The sequence below is a fragment of the Colobus angolensis genome, unplaced genomic scaffold (genome assembly GCF_000951035.1).
Source record: "Colobus angolensis palliatus isolate OR3802 unplaced genomic scaffold, Cang.pa_1.0 Scaffold445, whole genome shotgun sequence".
NCBI classification, from domain to species: domain Eukaryota; kingdom Metazoa; phylum Chordata; class Mammalia; order Primates; family Cercopithecidae; genus Colobus; species Colobus angolensis.
Genome location: NW_012117877.1, coordinates 1,038,922 through 1,052,516, shown reverse-complemented (window position 1 = coordinate 1,052,516; position 13,595 = coordinate 1,038,922). Strand labels below are relative to the sequence as shown.

Below are 13,595 nucleotides of genomic sequence, written 5' to 3'. Positions count from 1 at the left end.
TCTGACGTGCCCTAAACATTTCTGGCATAAATGCTTTTTCATAAATTCTTTCATGACTTACACAGACCATGTACAACATATTTAGACTTTCTGACTTGCCCTAAATATCCCTCTTTTTAAACAACCAGTCATTTTACTTCAGGACAAGAATTTACCATATGACATCCTTTCTTATATAAAATCTCTTTTCTTTATAACCTTCTTTGCATAGCTAAGGGGCATGGTTAATTCCATAAATCTCCAGGCCTTATTTAGAACATAACATCTCCAAAATAAATTGAACAATTTTCAAAAGTCAAAGTAGCTTATGATCTTAAAGCATTTAGCAAACCTAATATCCAACCTGCACAGTTTAGACAATATGTCTGTATTTATTTATTTATTTTTGAGATGGAGTCTCTCTCTGTCGCCCAGGCTGGAGTGCAGGGGCATGATCTCGGCTCATTGCAACCTCTGTCTCCTGGGTTCACACCGTTCTCCCTCCTCAGTCTCCCGAGTAGCTGGGACTACAGGCGCCCGCCACCACGCCTGGCTAATTTTTTTGTATTTTTAGTAGAGATGGGGTTTCACCATGTTAGCCAGGATAGCATAACTTTCAGAAGAGAATTTAAAGTCTGTTGTGTAATGATAGCCTTTAAAGTAAAATTTGCTGTAGAACCTATTATGAGGGAGACATTTCTAATTATTGTTTCTTTTATTCTAAGTCACAGAAAAAGAAACTAACAAATGATGTCCTTCTAGAAGAGTGAAGGCCTCCTGGCAATGTTCTCTTTAACCCATGATGTATGTTAAAAGGAGTTTTGACTGATTATGAAGCAATGTATGAACCACTAACCTTTCTCACTTACATTGGGCTTTCATCTTCTATCTATTAAAGTACAAGTTTATTCACATATAAGGCTGGCTGCAAAATCATTCACAAATAAATGTATACCCTGTAAGTTTACATAATAGCCCTTTTTTTATTTCTATTGTTCATAGAGGCATAAACACAGAAAAAGTATTCAAAGACAAGAGTCTCGTGATTGTAGAATTCTTGATCCGTGATCTTGGGAAAAGCTGTTCACATCAGGGATGCCATCTTCTTCTGGGGAGAAAGTGTCCTGGTTAGTTTTACCTTGAGGGTTCCAATGGATATACAGTTCTAGGAGTGTGGCGGAACCCTTCTCAGTTGTGAGATTATGAACCCAAGGTTCAAGGCTCCAGTTTTGCTGTAGTGTGGATGGCAAGGACAGTCTTTCTCTGATAGTCTCAGAATATCCAATCTTCAGGTTCTAGACTGTGAAGGGATTGTCCTCAGTGAACCATAAAAACCTTTCTTTACCTGGTGAAAATACACTGTAGCATAATAATCTACTGTTGTAACATCAGCCCTCTTGCATGGGAAGGCTTTTATACAACGAGAAAACATGCATTGAAAATGACAATTGAATGAAATCCCTTTATAAATGTTTATATGGCCCATCAAGTAGCCAAATGTACCTGAAGCTTTGATTGTCTTCCCAGGAATATGGAACCAAACATTGGTTTTAAGCTATTTCTGCAATTTACAAGTCATCACATCAATATATTCAATTTGGGTTATCTTTTCCATGATGAGTCATGGAATGCAGAGCCTTTAATAACAAAAGCTTTAAGGACTCAGGAAGGACAAGGCAGCTGTCCTGCTTCTTCATGAGTCCATGCTTAACAATGGACTTATGTCCTCTTGAGTACCAGCTGTTTCTCCAATGTGGGTACATAGCACTGACAACTAATGGGTTATCATAGGTAATTTGACTTAGACCATGGAGTTCATTCAAATTGTATATTTAAACAATTTTAGTATTGACTGATTTAGCATGATAGTCTAGAGCTTGATTTTGAAAGGTTTGTTAAATACCACAGGTTTAAAATGTTGGCTATTATAAAATAGAATCTTAGGTTACCATAAGTCATTCATTTAGCCAAAAAGATAACTGAAAACTTTTTTCAAAGGAAAAACATCATTCTGATAGAAAAGGGACTCAGCTTCCCAAACAAGACCCAATGAAGATTGCATGAGGCTAACTGATTCTCTCTTCTTTCCTTCCCTTCCCCGCTTTGTCCTTTGTAGTTTACTTAAAAGGTAAACAAAAAACTTTCATCTTTTAATATTACATAAAAATCCTTTTTAAAAGAGAAAATCCAAATTTTATGTTTTCATTACTGTATTTTTAATGTTAAAGCTAGTTTTTAATAACATTTTATGAATCTATTCAGTTTTAACTAATTTGACCATAAAGATTTTTATAAGCCTTTTATAATCCTTTACAATTTTTTTTTTCTCAGAGCAGAACAATGTTCTAAGAAAATTCTGTTGTGCTTTAATTCCAATGTCTAATTTATGGAAAAAACTGAAAAATGCCATTTTAACTTTAGCCAATTTGTTTACACATAGAATCTCTTACAATCAATTTTTCATAAACTTTCCACAACTTGTTCAAACCTTTAGCTTTATTTAATTTAAAACAATCCTTTAACCCTCTAACCTAGGCAAAAATTTACATTCTCATACCTTCATATAATCTCTTACAAAAAACACATTTCATTCTCCTTACACACCTTGAATCTAAACCTATTTTTTCAGCAGTCTCAATTACATATTACAATGTTAAGTCTTAGCAACTTTTACTTTTGGTGAAAACCTCGGTAAGTAAGGGATTTCAATTATGTACTAGGTGTGGATCCTAGGACCCAGACAGAAATGCAGATAAGGCCTGACTCTTTCCAACATCTAACTCCACGTATCTCAGGCCTTACCAAGCTGTAAAACATGCAAGGCAAGCTGTCCAGTTAAGAGTCATAGTGGCATTTTATGAAGCATCTAGGAGGCCTAATCACCTTTAAATTGTACGACGTTTCTGGCATAAATTCTTTCATGACTTACACAGACCATGTACAACATATTTAGACTTTCTGACGTGCCCTAAACATTTCTGGCATAAATGCTTTTTCATAAATTCTTTCATGACTTACACAGACCATGTACAACATATTTAGACTTTCTGACTTGCCCTAAATATCCCTCTTTTTAAACAACCAGTCATTTTACTTCAGGACAAGAATTTACCATATGACATCCTTTCTTATATAAAATCTCTTTTCTTTATAACCTTCTTTGCATAGCTAAGGGGCATGGTTAATTCCATAAATCTCCAGGCCTTATTTAGAACATAACATCTCCAAAATAAATTGAACAATTTTCAAAAGTCAAAGTAGCTTATGATCTTAAAGCATTTAGCAAACCTAATATCCAACCTGCACAGTTTAGACAATATGTCTGTATTTATTTATTTATTTTTGAGATGGAGTCTCTCTCTGTCGCCCAGGCTGGAGTGCAGGGGCACGATCTCGGCTCACTGCAACCTCCGCCTCCCGGGTTCACACCATTCTCCCGCCTCAGCCTCCCGAGTAGCTGGGACTACAGGCGCCCGCCACCACGCCTGGCTAATTTTTTTGTATTTTTAGTAGAGATGGGGTTTCACCATGTTAGCCAGGATGGTCTCCATCTCCTGACCTTGTGATCTGCCCGCCTCGGCCTCCCAAAGTGCAGGGAGTACTGCCTTTAGTTACCTGGGATTACAGCCGTGAGCCACTGCACCAGGCCAAAATGTCTTTATTTTATCAATAATCTTTAAAGCTGTTTTTATTTCCCAAAGATTACTAAAGTCACATCAACTAAAAGGCATTACAGTTTTTATTTTGCTTTCAAAATATTTGATTTAAGTGCTTGTTTTTGCTTAAGCCAATTAATTAGAGCTCTTTTATATAAACATTATACATAATACATGTATAATTACACAGACAGACAGAAAGAAGATTACTACAGTAGTTGTAAGATTTTTCATTTGCCAGTTTTTAAGTTTCTTAATTGCTTACTGACTTTATGGCGGAGTCCTTGGAAGAACAGGGCCATGAAAGGGGTCTCTGTCTCTGGTGCCTCCTGTTTTTCCCAAGGAGCCCAGGCTTTTAGAGCTTAAATATCCACTTTTAAGTAAGCCGACTTTTAACCACAGTATTCTTTAATAAAGTCTTTTAAAATTTCTTATTACCTTATTTTAGCCAGGCCAAATGGCTGATATTTCTGGCTTTTGAACTTTACCAAAAGTAACCTCCCAGGTGCTCAGAGAAAGGAAAATTTAAGATAGCCCATGGAGGAGCAGAGACTATACAAGGTCATGCAGATATTAAACCAGAAAGAACTTACTTTCTAAGTAGGGAATCGAATCTGACTGCCAGTGTGAAAGGGCACTACCTTAGCTACCGAGCTACAGCACAGGGCACATCACAATAGCTTAGCATACTGTAACGTACATCTGGTTGAAGGGAGTCACAGACTTGTTATGAAATTGATGTAGAGGGCTGGGACTGTCTGTATTTGAGGTAGAGTTAGAAAATGTGGGTCCAAATGACAAATAAGAGATTGAAATAAAAGGAGGAAATAATAGATTCTGGATTTGAAAATACTGATTGATTTGTCACATGATGGGTATGTGTGTGTGTTTGTAAAGAAAGGAACTTTTATCTGAGGAATGTGAGTCCTTTTAAGTTATCAGGCCTAGAGAGACATTAAAATGAGACAGCAAACATGGCCCTACTTCCTCCTTGAGCTATGTATTCATCTCTTGAAGCTGCTTGCTGTTGCCACATGTAGCTAGACATTAACCAAATAATGCCACATTTGACACTATAACCCACCCCCTATAGCTTAACAATGTAGAGCCAATCACTAATCATTTCTGTAAACCAATGAGAATTCCTGATAACAACTTTGTATCAGCCCACTCCTTGTCCCCTTTTTTGACTTAAAAAAACCCATTTGTAACCGCTGCTAATTACAGTTTATATTTAGGGTGACTTGCCTCTGTGTTCCCAGGTTGTGATCCTCAAGCTTGACCCAAATGAATTCTCTATTTATATTAATTTTGCCTCAACTTCTTCATTTTAGGTCGATGTGTATCTGTGTTTGTGTACAGAACATGTTCCAAAAGGCTTTGAACAATTTAAACGTCACTAACTTCAGAAAAATGAGTGTTATAAATTCACCCCAAGAATCCTTGAAGTTTTAATTATATACATTTATTTTATTCTTGTTTTAGTTTTGTAGATGTTAAATAATGAATTATTAGTTAAACAATATTCCAGAGAGTTACAAAACCAATGACTGACAAAAATCATCAGTTTACAGGATAGCAGATTAAACAACAACAGCTTGCTAAAATGCCAAAATTGTCTCTGCTTGTGGGATTAAAAAACTGGCTAAAATGGATTAAAACTAATAAGACCAACTGGAGTTGGCACAGAACAAGCTTGCTGAAGTCATAGATCAAATTTCTACCATGTTTCAAACTAACTCCCCCAAAATGTACACATGCGATCCATGAGGTAGCGTTAAACAAAACTGTGCATGCCTGAGGATGTCCTAGACCTCTTTCCTTCCGCCGATCACCTACTAATCCCAGAGGCCACCCACTAGACCTTTTCTAATAAAATGACTGCATGAAAGCCAGCACACGGGACAGATTTTAGCTGGACTCCTAGCTCCTTGTTGGTTAATTTACAATAAAAATCTTCTTTTCTCAAAAACCCAAATTGGGCAGTGAGCCTCTTTTCCTTGATGACATTAGTTTTAATCATTTGAGACATTCCCTCTGATTGGAACTAGCAAAGGCTGACTTCGAAACAAAATATGTAATGTTCAACATTCACAAAATGAAGTAAGTATAAAGGAAATTTAAGTTTCATATCTGGGTTAATGTAAGGCAAAAACATTCTGTAAATAAGATGGATTTGAGGACATAGGTGATCCTGAGAGTAGCAAAGCCTGGGTACAGCAAATATTCCAGGCAGTATTTCAGGCTTTCAAGGCAGTGTAGTTGGCAGGATCCAAGTTAAGGGCTCCAAACAGTAAAGGGGGACTCAGATAATACCTGGTTTACTGTTGGAACCAATGGAAAATTCCAGTAAGTATATGATATGAAGAAAGGATGGAGTTGGGAAATGGAGTGGCAGGGTAGGACAGAGGGTCCTAGAGGGCCCAGGAGGGGTGGAGTTAGCTGGGTTGGTAAAAGGCAGGGCTGTGGACACACCTTTCTCTTGTTGCTACCCCCACCCTCAGAAACCATCTGTGACTCTTCCATGCTCTGTGATGCAGGCCTGGGCCTATCGTTAAGACTGGGCACCCACAACACTCAGTTACCTTCAGAAGTCATGCTATTCAAAGCATGGAGAATATCCTCTGTTTTCTAAACAGCTATACTGATGCAGGGCTGAGCCCTGACTCACCTTGCTTGGATGGATATTGACCACAACTGCATCTACTTGAGTGGGTTGGGGTTGTTTATGCTGTACTTTTTCTATGTGGTATCGATGCTGTGTTTGTCAACCCGTGGGAAAAATAATGACATCCAAAAGGTAAGGAACTGTGGGTGAACACCCAAGAGAGATGCCCTGTTGTTGTTTCCCAATCCTATTCCCACATTTTTAAATAAGTTTGGTTGGTTCAGAGACATGTCTTACATGGGAAGTCTGAAGAGAGGATAGGACTTCACTCTTCTGTGGCAGAGGTTGGGCAGACGTAGGGGTTCAGGAGGACTAAGGTTTCCGTCTGTAGCTCATAGACTACCTATCTGGCTGTGGTGGAGAGTTCCAGGATAAAATCCCAAACACTGTAACACTGTGGTCCTGGATTGGATTATTTAGAAAATGTGGACTCTCTGAAAGAGAACAGTTTCTCCTAAAGTTTAATCATGAGTCACATTCCCATGTCACCTGTCACTTGACCACATTTTCCTTCGTGTTGGGCTGATCAGTGGAGTAATGCTGAGAGTCTCTGAGCAGAGGCTGCAGTCAGAGTTCTGTCTGAGGGACACTTGTCCTGTGAGGGAGCACAGATGTGACTGTTGGCCTCTGAGTCTGTGCCCTCCTTGAGGACTGCTAACTGAGCACATCAAGTGTGGCTCTCATAGACAAAATCCTCTTGAGTTTTTCACAGAAGGAAAAATTAGAAATATTTTATCACCTTCAAAAATTGATAACAGGAACACTTTTCTATTAATTACAGTCATGTTATTCTTGTATAATGAATGAATGTGCTTCCTAGAGGAGTGAGAGAAGTGAGTCCCAGCCCATCATCATGTTTCTTTTTTCTCAGCATCAAGGCAGAGCCAGGAGGAGAAGGAAAGGTGGGACGTTTAAAGGTAATGCCAGCCTGCTCTATCTGAGCTTCAAGGGTGACCCTTCCTGTCTCTTTCATGAGGACTCAGTCCCATGATTTCTTAGAATGTCAGTTACTAGATACAGTTTCAGAAAACAGAGCCCTCAGAAGACAGGCTCATGGGAAAGCAATCAGACCTGAGACAATGCTCACAGGCATGGGCATGACAGAGTGATGGACCTGAGTAATGGGTGTTGCCCAATAGATGGCCAAGTTAGATATCAAGGAAGGACTACTGGTTGGCTTGGAGTCAGAGTTTCTGTCTCACAACTCTGCATAAGTACTTTGACTTCCTTGATGCTCGGATTCCTCCTGGAGGTAACCACTGATGTCTGTGTTTCACGTGGTGGTTTTGAGCATCACATGGGGTAATGTATATGAAAGGACTTTACTAATGATGCCACATACACAAGTGAACCTGTGAATATTATCAATGACTATTTGCCCTTTTGTACTGATTCTTGGGGCTATCAGAGTTTAAAATCCCAAGGGTCTTCCACAGAGTGACTTCTGTATGATCCCTGTGCCTCTACCTTCATTGCACATACCATACTGTTTTCCCAGACCGGAAAAGTTTCCAGAGGGAAGCAGAAGAGGAAAGGAAGCTGCTTTCTATTCTGAAAGGGTGATTAATCGGTCCCCTTCTGTCCTGTTCCCCCACTTTTTTTTTTTTGCATGTTCTATTCACTTCAGGGATTCCTTGTAGCCTGCTGTAGCTGTGCAAGTGGGTCCCCACAGGAATGGGTATGTGAATTCAATGCACTGGGGAGAGGCTACAGAATATGCAGTGAGGTCATGGGCGGGGGGGCAATGTGAAGCTGGTAGCAGGATTCAGGGGACCCCACCCCTGCCAAGCTAACAGACCCTCCTTTCCTTGTTCTGATCCTGGCTGCAGCTTTGGACCTCCTGCTTCCTGCAGTCCCCTGGACTAGCATCATGATACCATCCACTTTTGTTGACTGTTCTGCCCAGATCCTGTCTGTCAGGTGTGTAACAGAGCAACTGCTGATATCCAGCGACTGCTGTCTTGGGAGTCCCTGAAAGATGCTGCTCCCTGTGTGTCCTCTTTGGCTTCTGCAGCTTCTGTGACTGAGTCATCATTCACTCTGTCTTCTGCCCCCTCAGCAATTCCTCCAGAAGACCTAACATTGTCTCCTCGGCCTAAGTCCTCTCTACTGTCCTCCTTAATTCTCTCACATGACCCGATCACCCTCTTAGCTGACTTATTTTCACCCTCACCTCTGAGGCACCCTCTGCCACCACATCCTGTTTCTCCCCTGGATTCCAAGTTCCTTGCGGACCATTCCCCACCCCAACAGCTTCCCTCTCCCCTTCTCCCACCACATCACATTCAGAGAGCAGAGCCCAATCTCCACCCTGAGGCCAGTTTGTCTCTGAACACCATCTTTTCATTTGGCTCCACCCTATCCCAAGATATAAACCCCTTACCAAATGTTTCCCAGGCCATGAATCCACCTGATTCATGTGCTTGTCATCATGAACCACCAACCCCAACTGCTTTACCACTGCAGGACTGCACTGTAACTCAGTCTAAAGCAAGTCCCACAATATTGAAGCCTTTTCCAGAGACGTTATCTCTAGGTAGCTCTGGTGGGACAGAATATGCCCCAACAATCAGAGGCATTGATCATTCATGCCCTGCATCTTCAGAATTCTACTGTTGGCAGCCTTATGGCAAGGACTTGTTTTCCTCCACTGTTGTACCATCTGATTTCGTGCAAGAGCTTCTTACCTTTCACTATTCTGATGCCACTATAGGGGGGCACTCTGTGGCCAACCTCATACAGCCTATTAACCTATCATTTCTCAGCCATGACATTCTGGAACTCCTGGAGACACAAGTCAAAAAAAGAGTGATTTCCTGATGTGGAAAGAAAATGAAAACAAAGCAGGATGTTTTCCAAAACCCTGTAGACCAAACTGTCAACTAAATTCTTCACGGAAAATGTTAGCCTCAATTGCAGATAAGCAAGACTTGGCAGCCTCACTTCCTTTTTGGGCCAGTAAAGATAAACTAGAACAGCTGTACATGACCAGCAGCCCCCATATTCTAAGTGCGTTGAGAACCATTTAGAGCAAAAACATGTGCAGCTCTTCTGGGGTCTCCCACTTCTGCACAGTGAGTCTCTGCACCCTACTGTTCTTGTCCAACATGGTCATTACTCCATGTTTGTATTCTTCAATGGCATTACAAATACATCTATATCCCAAGAATCTCCAGTACTTCCCCCTCCCCAACCTCTATCCTTGCTTAGTACCCAACTTCTACCATTGCCTCAAACCCTGCTCTGGGATCAGTCCCCACATCACACTCAGGTCCAGTCCAGGGCTCAACATCAATTTCCACTCCCAGCCCTACTACCTAGTCCTCTATTCCTGATTAGGATCTGTGGAGTGTGTTTTCATAGACCCCAGAATGAGGCACAGTCTCTTATGCCATCTGAAATTAGCCATCTGGAGTGGAATGTGTTGCAGAAAGTGCAGGAAAGTGTGTGGGGTTTACCCTCTTTGGTTCAAAAATCTCAGGAAGACTTTTGTCCTCCAGCTCCCAGTCTTGCATTGTTCAGCCAGCCCTTTAAGGCCCATGTTCCCATATCCATTATTCCTGGATATTTTCCATTCAGCTGTGAGCTAAGGAAGAAACCAGAGCACCAACTTTGAAAAAGACTCATCCAGAGCAATTGGGGCCTGCCTCGCATAATCCATGAGTCTCTGTCAATGCTGCACCCTCAGAAAAAAATTTTGGAGATATCTGAGTTAGAGAACAATCATGGACCCTTACATAGTTCTTTGGTTGAGAGTCAGGGCTGCAAGGTTCTAAAGAAATTCAGATCAAGCATCCCTAGAACTTTCCATGAGAGGAGCTCAAATATGCTTTCCCTGGATTATTGGGGATACAGCCAGGAGAATGGCCCAAAAGATCATCTGTTGCATGATCCAGAGATGTCTTCAGATGAGGATCTGAGGTCTAACTCTGAGAGAGACCTGGACACTCATATGATGCATCTGTCAGGGAATCATTCAGGGGAGAGCCTAGGTCAGAAACAACTTGAAAATGCCCTGACAGTACATTTGAGCAAGAAATTTGAGGAAATCAATGAGGATCGAATGTCTGGGACTGTGCATAGTTCATGGCATTCAGTCAAGCAGACAATGTCTCTTGCTGAGAAATCCCACAGTCAAATAAAACATCGAAATATGGCAGCATTGCTGGGTGAGGACCACCGCGTTGATACTTCCCAGGAGATTTTATTCCTTAGTTCCAACAAGCAAAAGATGTTAGAAGCCCATATTAAATCTTTCCATATGAGGATGCTGTGGGGCCTTCCCTGCAAAGTCCATGAATCTGTAGAAATCTTTAACTTTGAAAGAGGATCTTTCCAATTCCTTTTCCCATTTTGACCTTCCCTCCTCAGCCTCCTCCATTTCTAGTGTAGATTCCAAAAATGGGGTCTTCAACCCCCCTTAGAAGAAGGTTTTCAAGGAGAAAAGTTGGGAACAACAAGCTCAGTTCCGGTCCTGGATTGTCCTCACCCTGTCACCTCACCTGTCGGCAAAGAAAGCAGAGGACCCTGAGAAGACAATTTTCTGATACTGACCATGACCTTACAGAGACAGATTCCAAAGATGGGGCCTCCACACCCCTTAGAAGAAGCACTACAGATTTTCAGGGAGAAAAGTTAGAAATAAGAAGCTCATTCCAGCCGGGTGCGGTGGCTCAAGCCTGTAATCCCAGCACTTTGGGAGGCCGAGACAGGCGGATCTCGAGGTCAGGAGATTGAGACCATCCTGGCTAACACAGTGAAACCCCGTCTCTACTAAAAATACAAAAAACTAGCCGGGCGAGGTGGCAGGCGCCTGTATTCCCAGCTACTCCGGAGGCTGAGGCAGGAGAATGGCGTAAACCCGGGAGGCGGAGCTTGCTGTGAGCTGAGATCCGGCCACTGCACTCCAGTCCGGGAGAAAGAGCAAGACTCCGTCTCAAAAAAAAAAAAAGAAGCTCATTCCCCATCCTGGGTCATCCTCACTGCATCATCTCACCTGTCAACAAAGAAAGGCAGGGAGCCCTGAGAAGAGAATTCTCTGATACTGACCATGAGCTTACAGAAAGTCCAGACAGTTGAGGATGGCAGACAGACTTTTCTGCCCCACCACACAGCCTCATAGGCAAAGTCAGTCAGAAACAGACTGTACTAGCCAGTAGATGCAGCCAAAAGCTGCCGACAAGGCAAGCTAGGGCTCGCTGTAAGTGAAGGCTTAAGAGAGAGTGTTCCAGTAATAATGTAGAAAGGCTTCAGGGCAGTAGAAAGACATTTTCTGTCACCAATGGGTTTAAAGAGATGTTCAAGGCAGAGGAGCTCTGTGCTCTTCAAACACCATCTAAAACTACTTGACAACCAGCAAGTCAGGAAGCTGCTCAGTGATAAATACATAAATAAGCACTTCTACAACTGAAAGTTGCCCACCAAGAATATCAGTTCCCTGAGATCCTGTGTCATCATACCTTAAAATCAGATGTTGAGCGAGTTAAAGTTTAAACTGGCCCAGAGGGAGCATAGCCAAGTTCAAAGCCGTTTCACTGACATGTCCCTTGCGTTAGATAACTTGGTTTCTAAGGACATACTGACTCATGCTCAGGGCATCTACAGTGAGAACATGTCAACTTTCCAGGTGGTGCATGTCCACTTGGAGGACAGAGGGATACGTGAGGAACAGTAGCAGGAGCCCACGGTCCTTAAGCATGTCTTACAGAATGTCCAGATAAGAATTTCCCACAAGTGGCTGGGCACAGTGACTCATGCCTCTAATTCCAGCATTTTGAGAGGCTGAAGCGTCTGAATCACGAAGTCAGGAGTTTGAGACCGGCCTGGCCAGCATGGTGAAACCCCCTCTGTACTAAAAACATGAAAAAAAATTAGCCAGGCATGGTGGTGCATTCCTGTAGTGCCAGTTACTCCAGAAACTGAGGCAGGAGAATTGCTTGAACCCAGCAGGCGGAGGTTTCGGTGAGCTGAGATCACGCCACTGCACTCCAGCCTGGGTGACAGAGTGAGACTCTGCCTCAAAAAAAAAAAAAAAAAAGAATTTCCCACAAATACTACAAAGACAGTGAGCCTGCCAAGACCCAAAGGAGGAGAGCTTGGTGGACAGGATGCTGGACTGGGGACATCCCGACCGAGGAGAAAGGGCCATCCTGTTCAAAGCAAGACATCAGAGGAGGTGCTTGGGAGCAAATCTTTCCCAACCTTGAAAACACAGCCTCCTCCTGAAAACCTTTTCAGAAAATGGATGAAGACCTTTTTGCAGCAGTTTAATAATCCCAGCATAACATATGAAGAACAAGAAAGTTCCTGGGAAAAGGGTAGCTCCCTGTCATCATCTGTGCAGAATAGAGGTCAAATTAAAAGTAGAGCTGCCTTTACTGGGACTACTGAAGCTCAGAAAATTAGGAAAGACACTGGGAAGTCCCTAGAGAGAAGCTGGGGCATAGGCATGGGAGAGATGTCACCTGTCCCCAAGAGCCCCTTGTCTTCCCAGTGGAGCTTGGGAAAGCTCAGCACAACCCAGAAGTGCAAGTCAGAGCAGAGCCTGTCCTGGGCTATCCCTGTAACTACACCGCTCCCTCCTGCAAACTGACATGTACAAAATCTCACAGCCAACAAGCTATCTTTGTTGGCCAGAATTATCCTATAATGATTACACAGATCATAGACAAGGACAGATAGCCCCAGAAAGTTAAGGCTTTTAAGGGGAAGATATTGTGTCAAAGGCATCCCCAATCCGTGCCCCACAGGAAGCCTGTGCCACATCCAAACCCCACTTGCCGGCATCAGGTCAGCCTGGTGTGTCCAGCCATCCCGACCAGTGCTAAAAGCACTGTGTTCAGTGATGTGCCTTTACTAACTGGACAGAAAATGCTTCCGAAGCATTTCCAGGGAGGAAAATTTCCCCCCACAATAATTCATTTCTTGTTGAGAATCTTGATTCTCCTCAATAAATATTCTAATAAGAATAATATTTTCTCTGTGTATTGTGTTGGGGGGCATAGGTTTTAGGTAACACAAGCTTGTGGTTAGGGAAAGGTAGGAGTTAGCTCAGCTCTTACTGACTGCCTCCTTTGACTTCTTTTTTTTTTTTTTGAGATGGAGTCTTGCTTGTCCACCAGGCTGGAGTGCAGTGGCACAATCTCCACTCATTGCAAGCTCCGCCTCCTTCATGTCATTCTTCTGCCTCAGCCTCCTGAGTAGCTGGGACTACAGGCGCCCGCCACCACGCCCGGCTAATTTTTTTGTATTTTTAGTAGAGACGGGGTTTCACCATGTTAGCCAGGATGGTC

General features: G+C 42.4%; 1 pseudogene across 1 annotated transcript; it reads left to right on the top strand.

The window, feature by feature from the left end:
• The first annotated feature begins 6,220 nt into the window (after positions 1-6,220).
• Positions 6,221-9,040, top strand: LOC105522903 (annotated as a pseudogene). Its single transcript, XR_001003508.1, has 4 exons — positions 6,221-6,435; positions 7,175-7,220; positions 7,802-7,862; positions 8,133-9,040. The product of XR_001003508.1 is annotated as a putative spermatogenesis-associated protein 31D3 (transcript).
• Positions 9,041-13,595: the final 4,555 nt, after the last annotated feature.